This window comes from Rousettus aegyptiacus, unplaced genomic scaffold, assembly GCF_014176215.1.
Source record: "Rousettus aegyptiacus isolate mRouAeg1 unplaced genomic scaffold, mRouAeg1.p scaffold_m13_p_5, whole genome shotgun sequence".
Lineage (NCBI taxonomy): Eukaryota > Metazoa > Chordata > Mammalia > Chiroptera > Pteropodidae > Rousettus > Rousettus aegyptiacus.
In genome coordinates, this window is record NW_023416308.1 from 5,985,290 (window position 1) to 5,993,066 (window position 7,777).

The 7,777-nt window shown below is 39.8% G+C and overlaps 1 long non-coding RNA gene across 1 annotated transcript; it reads left to right on the plus strand.

Moving 5' to 3' along the window:
- Positions 1–5,090: 5,090 nt before the first annotated feature.
- LOC118603000 lies at positions 5,091–7,005 on the plus strand. The gene is made up of 3 exons (XR_004951078.1): positions 5,091–5,864; positions 6,200–6,350; positions 6,779–7,005. It is a non-coding gene; the product is annotated as an uncharacterized LOC118603000 (long non-coding RNA).
- Positions 7,006–7,777: the final 772 nt, after the last annotated feature.

The following is a 7,777-nucleotide window of genomic DNA, read 5'->3' on the forward strand; positions in this document are numbered from 1 at the left end:
GAGGTTTCACAAGTGTTTCTCCAGTAACAGATGAATATACTTGTGACTATGCAAAAATATAAAACAAAAGGGATGTTTACACTCGCCCTGGAAATCTTACCTCCATTGATAGGGTGGTGTGTGGTGAGTGCCCTTCTTGTGACAGACACTGTACGTTGTCTCCCTAATAGCTACCTCCCTCCTATTCCCCAACAGAGGCCCTATTTCTGCTTCCCAGCTTGTCAATTGTCTAAGCCCCTCTTGGTAATCATCAGGGGCCCAGCTAATGAAAAGTTAAGAAGATGGAACCCAAAACTTGTAAGTGGAAATTAATAGGCTAGTGGGGAAAAAAAAAAAGAGCTAGAGCTAACTGTAAATACTTGCTAATCATCAACTCATGAGAACTGGAGATATTTATGTACATATGGGTGACTGGAACTTTTAATAATCAAAAGCTGAATCAATGCATACCCTACAGCTGCCCAGCCAGCCAAGCAATTCCCCCTGTGGGTATACATCTAACAAAAATGAATGTCATATCTATCCAAGAATAAGAATATTCATTCTTGGCCAAAATAGAAACAAGCTGAATGTTCATCAACAGTAGAATGAGTTAATAAATTGTGAAAGACTTATAATTTATTTGGAATACTATACAATGGTGAAAATGAACAAACTAAGGCTAATGTAAGAAGGTGGGTGAATATAATCACCAAAATATTGCATGAAAAAAGTCAGACACAAAAGAATATGTACTGGATCATTCTATCTACATGGTGTTCAGGAACAGGCAAAAATTGCTTTTAAATTACAGATGTCACAAGACTGGTTACTCTGTGGGGGTGGACAGATAGGGAAGGAACCGAAAGGAACTTTCTGGTGCTGGAAATGTTCTGTTTCTTGATCTGGCAGTGGTAACATAGTGGTAACATGAGTACACAGGTGAAAATTTATCGCGCAGACTCCATTCCTAGGTAGAATTTCCCTCAGCGAAATGAAAACGTGTGTCCACGCAAAACCCTGTATACAAATATTCATAGCAGCATTATTCATGATAGACCAAAGGTGGAAGCAAGACTTTATTAGTTTGCTAGGGTGCTGTAACAAAGTCCCACAGACTGGCTGGCTTAAATATCAGAAATTTATGTTTCCATGGTTATAGGACCTAGAAGTTCAACATCAAGGTGTCAGCAGAGTTAGTTTCTTCTGAGGCCTCTCTCATTGGCTTGTAGATGGCTGTGTTCTCCCTGTATTTTCACATGGCCTTATCTCTATGTGTCTCCTAATTTCCTCTTGTTGTAAGGACACTGGTCAGATTGGATTAGAACCACCACATTAACCTCATTTTATTTAATTTTCCTATTTAAAAATCCTGTCTCCAAATAGTCACATTCTGAGGTAGCAGGAATCAGGACTTTAACATATGAATTTTTGGAGGACACAATTCAGCCCATTACAAACCCAAATGTTCATTGACTGATGACTAAAGAAACAAAGGGTGATATATCCATTATACTGGAGTACTATTTAGCCATAAAAAAGAAATGAAGCACATGCTGCGACACAGATGAACCTTGAGAACGTGATGTTAAGTGAAAGAAGTCAGTCCCAAAAGACCACATATAATGCAATTCCATTCATATAAAATGTCCAGGACAGGCAGATCCGTGATGACAGAAAGTAAATTAGTGGTTGGCAGGCCTGGCGTGCAGATAAGGGAGAACTAGAGAGTGACTATTCATAAACACGAAGGTTATTTTTAGGGATGGCAAAAATATTCTAGAATTATTGCACAACTCTGTAAGTATACCAAAAAGCACTAAACAGTTTAAACGGGTGAATTATATGATATGGGAATTATATCTCAGTAAAGCTATTCTAAAAAAATCCATTGCATGATCATGATACACTTAATATATCTGCACTTTATCATGTGTCATTATAGCCCAATACCAATAAAAACAAAACAAAATAAAATTTAGTCCCTTCCTTCAGAGGTATTTGCAAAGATGAGTGGAGAGGAAGAAGGTATTCAGGGTGGGGGTTTGGGGGATGACAGGAAGCCAAGGACTCACTCACTGCCAGAGTTACCCCTTACTGTACCCCAAAATGTGCCAGGTAGATTCAGCATTGCGGGCTGGAGCCAGGGACCTAAAAGATGGAATGGGGAAAGGCTGAGGGAAATGGAAAGGATGGGATTCCAGAAAGTAAAATGGAATCCAATCGATGAAAACAAAATTGGCATTGATCAAACACATAAACAGTACCCTTTAATGTTTATTATGAAGCAGCAACTGAAAACCATCAACTACTACAGACCAAAGATAACCATATAGAACACCTTGACGCAATTCCGTGGATAGGAATTGAGTGCCTTCTCTGTATGAGTCTGTGCTAGGAACCAGGCCAGGAATATGTGACTCTAGGCAGCTGCTGGGAAGTAAATGTGGGAGGGATTGGCACTTAGGAAAAGCTGAGTTCAATACATATTCGGTTAGAAAAAATTCCTAAGGGAGGATGATGTGCATGCGTGCGTGCGTGTGTGTGCATGTGTGTGTGTGTGTGTCCTTGCTGGCTTCTCAGACTTGGTAGTGACAGCTTTGGCTAGGAGAGAGGGGTTCCCTTCCCCCATCCAGGACATGTCCAGACTTTGGCAGAGCAGGGAAGGCTAAGGCAACACCCATCCTCTGGGCTTTATCAACATTCCACTTCAGTCAATGCTGAATCTGCCTGAGCCAAGAAAGCATGTTCAGGTCACGCTCCCCAAAATTCAGGTTTAGTAAATCTGGATTGTATTTGCAAGTTAAACGGACAGGTGGGGGGTGGGAGTGTCCAGGACCAGCAATTAACAGTTTTAACAAGGCCTCAAATGATTCTGGTGCAAGGGGCTGGGAGGTGTGTGTACCTAAGGGGAACTGCATCTAATTCTCTGTCACAGATGGTGTCCTTGTAAACCAGAGAGCAGCTCTTCCTCAAGTCTAACCCAAATCCTTTCTGCTTCCGCTGTAATCACCATGCCTTGCTGGCCTCTTTTGGTCAGAAATAAAATGTCAGTAAACGTTTTTTTTTTAATTTTTTAATTTTTTTTTTATCTCTGCTACTGGATATAGGCCTGTAAAAATAAGGCACCCTAAGTTGTTAAGTGAAGTTTGAGCTTATCATTATTTCTATTTTTTTCCTTGCAACCTTGGACGATGTTCTCTCCCACTGTAAACTCTACATTCAGAAGAACTTCTGGGTCACCCATACAAGGGAGGGAAGAAAGTTGTTCCCGAGAGAGAGATAGGATGACTATTCATTCGTCTGTTTATTTATTCAAAATGTATTTATATCGCATTGGCAAGTGGGTGGAACAAACGGCTGGTGGGAACGTTAAACGGTACAATCATTTGGAAAACAGTCTGGCAGTTTCTTTTAAAATTAAAACGTAGACTTACCATGCGATCCAGCCATTCCACTTCTAAGCATTTAACCAGGAGAAATAAAAATGCACGTCTTCCCAAAAGGCGTGTAAGGAACATTCGTAGCAGCCTTTTCCATATTAGACAGAAACTTGAATCAACTCGAATGTCTATCAGTACAAGTTGTGGTTTATCCATAGGGTGGAGCGCCAGTGGGCAATAAAAGGGACTCAATTATTGGTATGATCAACAGCATGGATGAACCCCGAAAACATTATGCTAAAAGAAACCTGGGACAGATGTGCATCCACTGTACAGTTCCACTTATGTGAAATCCCACTCTACAGTAATAGAAAGCCTATTAGGGGCTGCCAGGACCTGAGTGAGGGGTGGGGATTGATAGGAAAAGTATCAAAATCGTCTCTATTGTGTTGGTAGTCACAGTTACATATGTCAAAACATATCGTATTGTGCATTTAAAATGTGTGCTTTACTCCATTCGCAATAAAGTATAGTCGATCCAGACATAATAAAGACTATAAAGAAAAGAAATAAAAGCAGGGAGTTTGAGAAAAAAAAATGAGTTGTCCACTACCAAGTTAGACTCCTATGTCTAAAAGTTAACAACCTTTCTCGATAATATAGCTTCGTAAAAAAATTGAAAAGTTAGTGTAAGCCTGTGGTTTCTAATAATTCATAATTGTAAAAATATTAAAGATACTTTAATTATAGACTGACCTCATGTAATAATTGTTTAATAAATGACTCTTACCAGAAAAAAAATGGGCGCTTTATTGTTTGTAAATTATGCATCAATAAAATTGAAAAAAATAAGGTAAAACAGAAAATATATATTATGTCGTAGATTATTCAATCAATAAGGCAGACAAAGTAGTCAGCAGGTCTGAAATTCTCTCATCAGTACATTGTGTACAAGTCAGGAGCAGAGGGAGAAGTATGGATTCTTTTTTTTATCCTGTTTACAAAAATAACTTACTTGTAAAATCATTGAATGTAAGAAGTGAAAGTCTTTGTAAATTTAACCTTTCAGAGGCTACCATTGGGAATGGATTATTCCTCCAGTTTCTTTCTAAGCCTACTCTAACATATATTGTTAGATAGTTTACTATTACTAGTATTATTTATTAATATCGTACTTACAAATAAAGAATCTTACTAAATCCTGTTAACATATATGTTTTTTTAACTTTCTTTTTCAAAAAAGAATTTGGTTTGCCTATCTTTCTGTGCTCAATGCTTTTTACTTTTTGAGTAGTTTTGCTGAAGTTTAATTTATTTAACTGGTCTCCTTTTGAGGGGCCATTTGTTGCTATTCTTCATTCCTGAAAACAGTCATAGACATCCTTATAATTTACACAGCATGAGTATTCCTGTATATATGTTGTCTTCCTAGAAATTTCTTGGCTAAGTTGCTCGCTCAAAAGGAATAACGGTTTTAAGGCGGGGAAATATTATTCCTTGTCTGTTGCTGTGGCTGCAGGATAAATAGATGGAGAAGGAGGTATATTCTCAGGGATTCGGGTTCTCATATTACCTTTTTTTTTTATTAGACAAGATTATTAATTACTAGACACACATTCCAACTCTGGATGATTTAGCGAAAACGTATTCTGTTTAAAGGAGTCTGTTAAGTTTAAAAAATTACTATAAAATTTTGTTATAAATTGAATAACATTTTGTGGGTCCACTTGAGACTAGAATCACCACTGTAACACTACTTCTATGGGAAAATCTGTTTCCAAGTTCAGAAACCTCTTTACAAATAACCTAATTTTACTTCAGGCAGAGACTATGCCCAATTAATTGTGACCCAAAGCCATTGTAGACTCACGCTGTTCAAAAAAAAAATTTAACTGAGTAAATTTGAAGATCTAGTAGGCTATATTAAGCAGTTCAGGAATAGAGCAGCATCCCATCCAGTAACTAGAAGGGCGTTCGGAGAGGCTGCACAAAACGGAAGGTTTTTTAGAGAAATAAGTTTGGAGAAAGGGAGGTATTAACAAAAGAAAACAAAGGATTATTTTTGAGCCAGGACATCTTTATTGGGGGGAAGAGAATCAGGAAGGGGGTGTTTTCCTCCAGATTGCCTCTTCTTTCTAGGTGGTGCAGATGGAGAAGGGCCCATGTGACAGATGACCTCATTGGTGTTGACCAGAAAATTCCAGACTGGTTGATTAAGATTATGTTTCTCTGAGAGGTTGAAATTGCAATTAGATCAAGTATAAAATCTAGGGTTGGTATCGTGTGGAGTTGTAGCATGAGTGATGCCGTTTTGAGCTTGTGATTTTTCTCTCTAAATTAACATCATTGTGGGTTGGGTGGTTATATATCCTAACAGGGCATCTCCACAAAAGCATGTGGTTTGTTTCATCTGAAGCTGGGTGTATTTATTCAGTTCTGATGCTAACCACCTGGAATTAGCACCTGACTCCACACATTTAAGGGCTCCGTCCCTGCGATATGGTAACATAATAAGAAATATATATTTGGCCCTCATCCTAGTTGCTGGCATGAGAGATTCTAAAACCCTTGGGATTCCCCAAGTGTTAGAGGTGAGAGAGCATTTTTTTTTTCTTTTTTAAAATTCATTATAAGCTCCTTTCAACCATACCTGAGTTTATATTAATGATGTGACTTGGTGAACCCCTAGATTGCTTTAGGATGGGGGTTGGTTGCCAGAGGAATCAACCATATGATTAAAAGATTGGAATTTTCAGCCCCATCCCAGCCTACTTTAGGGAGGGAAGAGAGGTTGAATAATGAACTAATCACCAATGGCCAATGATTTAATCACTCAGGTCAGTGAGCACATCCATGTGCCGTCAGTGTGGCTCACCGAACCTCTACTTGGACGGACACTCAGGACCTACCCAGACTTCACCCTATGCACCTGTTCATCTGGCTGTTCATCTGTATCATTTTAATATTGTTTACAATAAACCGATACATGTAAGTGAAGTTCTATGAAGCATGATAGCAAATAATCTAACTTGAGGGATGGTTGTGGGAATCTTGGATTTATAGCTGGTTGGTCAGAAGCACAGGTGACAAATGGCACTTGTGATTGGAATCTGAAGTGGGGGTGGGGGGGGCGGAAAGCAGGGTTTTTGGCACCGAGCCCTTAACTTGGGGGATCTAATGCTAACTCCTCAGGTGGATAGTATCAGAGAACTGAATTAAATTGCAGGATACCCAGCTAAAGTTCAGACAGTTGGAGCCTTGGTTGTTGGTACGAGGAAAAACTACACATTTGTTGCCAGAAGTGAATTGCCATGAGTGAAAAACAGATCTTAGCAGTCCTCCCTTTGGGGGGCCCCAGGCCAACCATACTTCTGACCAACTGACTATAAATTCAGGGTTTCCCATGACTCCTTTAGGTTTGATACTTCGCTGGAATGACCCACAGAACTCAGGAAAGTACTATACAGGCATATCTCGGAAATCCCTTGGGTTTGGTTTCCAGACCACCTTAATAAAGTGAGTATCACAATAAACCGAGTTGTAATCTTTTTGCTGGTGGAGGGTCCTCCCTTCAATTTGTAAAACTGCAACACCCGTCGAGTGCTATAAAGCAAAGCGCAAAAAAACCGAGGTATGCCTGTACTTAAAATTACGGCTTTATTTCAAAGATGTAGATCAGGAACAATCAAATGAAGAGACACAAAGTGTGTAGTCCGAGGGGCAATGCAGAGCTTTGTGCCTTCTCGCTGTCCCCCTCCTGGCACATCAGTGCGTTCGCCAACCTGAAGTGCCCCCTAGCTTACGGTGTCGAGTTTTCTCAAGGGAGTTTCATTACCTTAGGCATGATTGATTAAATCACTCATCGTGTGGTCATGTGACATCTCAAATACATACTCCTCCACTCCTCGGATGTGAAAAGATCCAATCCTCTCATCTAGTGCTTGGTTTTTCTGGTGACCAGCCCACCATTCTGAAGCTATCCTGGAGCCCTCCTGAGTCCAATCATTAGCATAACAAAGACACTCCTGTCAGACAGGAAATTCCAAAGTTTTTTGAAGTTCTGTGCCAGGAGCCAGGGACAAAAACCAGAGACAGGTATTTCCTCGCACTTTCTGAAAGTTTGCTTTATGCCAATTCCCTTAAAGACCTACATTAGTACCCGTCTTTGCTAACTGAAAGACATCTGAAGAGCAGACTCCCTTTTACAGAAGAGGTGAAAAGTAAAAATAGCGTTCAGCATTTGTTTTGCAGCGATCACTTACAGATAGGTTACAGAGCAGCACACACCTCCAGCAGCGAGAGTGGTACCGCCAAGCTCCTTCCCCAGGGGACTACACTCAGCATCAAGCTGCCACAGCTTCGAACTGTGCTTTATCTTAATTTATCTTTGTGCACCTGTTAGCAAGATGTGTCCT